Source organism: Lepisosteus platostomus, chromosome 5 (genome assembly GCF_059453375.1).
Source record: "Lepisosteus platostomus isolate fLepPlt1 chromosome 5, fLepPlt1.hap1, whole genome shotgun sequence".
NCBI lineage: Eukaryota > Metazoa > Chordata > Actinopteri > Semionotiformes > Lepisosteidae > Lepisosteus > Lepisosteus platostomus.
Window position 1 is genome coordinate 11,632,876 of NC_142615.1, and position 1,303 is coordinate 11,634,178.

At 55.9% G+C, this 1,303-nt stretch overlaps 1 non-coding gene across 1 annotated transcript; it reads left to right on the top strand.

Moving 5' to 3' along the window:
• The first annotated feature begins 505 nt into the window (after positions 1 to 505).
• On the top strand, positions 506 to 577 carry trnah-gug (transfer RNA histidin (anticodon GUG)). The gene has a single exon. It is a non-coding gene; the product is annotated as a tRNA-His (tRNA).
• The last annotated feature ends 726 nt before the right edge of the window (positions 578 to 1,303 follow it).

The window sequence follows — 1,303 nt, forward strand, 5'->3', positions numbered from 1 at the left end:
GGATCTCGCGGCCCGCAACAGACCCCCTGCGCCGCCGTAACTGCCCGATTTCCTAGGGTTATAATAGAGCGCACTCAACCCCGCGGCAGACATGCTCCCCATTCCGAACCAATACACACTCGCACACACCCAGGGATGCGCCGGCTGGGGGCTTTGGGACCCCGAGGCGCCGGGGCGACCGGCCGGTGGGGGTTCCGAACCACACCATTGGCTCCTGAGGGGGCGGGACATGCACAAATAACAACACGCCATTGGATGGCTGGGGGGCGGGACAACCAAACACCGCGGACGACCATTGGATGGAAAAGGGGGCGTGGTACCTGTCAAAAGTTTGACGAAAGGTGTCGCTTTATACTACTAACACGCAAGAGAGTTGTCACTCAGAGTGTCGAAGGGTCGATGTATACTGGGGCTCAGTTGAAATGCAACGTCAGGACTTTTCCGAATTATGTCACACGAAGAGAGCACAGCCCTTTCCGCCCTGCCGCATGTGTCTCGGTAACTCGCTGTGATCGTATAGTGGTCAGTACTTTGCGTTGTGGCCGCAACAACCCCGGTTCGAATCCGGGTCACGGCAGAATAGGGGCGTCTGCTTTTACTACTCGCACGAATGAAGGCAAAAAAAAGCCAATCGATGTGAACGAACGGCGCTTTACAGAGGAGTACTGCCTGACTGGATCGTTGATGAACGACAGAGGCCACTCCGACCTCTTCTCGGTTTTCTTCAATGACTTACTAAGGATCTTCTTCACATTCGCCCATGCAGGGGAAGCCAGTTACACCAAAGCAAACGCAGGAAAGTGCATTTCAAGCAGAGACCAGGAGGGACTTGTTTACACCGAGAGTGGGCGGAGAATGGAACAATGCGCCCAGCCCTGTTGCTGGAGCCGATTCTTGATGAGCTCTTGGGCTCACTAAGAGGCCCCCGCTGGATGCTAATCTTTCTGTTGTTCTTGCAGGTCCTGCGCTGCTTTTGAGCCGACAGAGCTCGTCCTGGTCTGTCGGCACAGCCCAATTGCAAATGATCGGCTCCGCGTACAGAAGGAACGTGCGTTTGGTACAAGAGTGCACGAAGGCACCGGAAATACATTGGGAACAAATGACCGGTCGCTCAAGACCTCTGTGAAGTACAGGAGCGTGCAAAACGAGGCTGTTTCCGCCCCGTCTCGAACCGGGGACCTTTCGCGTGTTAGGCGAACGTGATAGCCGCTTCACTACGGAAACCTGCAGGGATAGCTGCTGGTGTCTCGCTTGCGTTTCGGGCTGAGAAAGGGACGCGTCACTTTAGGCAGGTGGCGCTGGA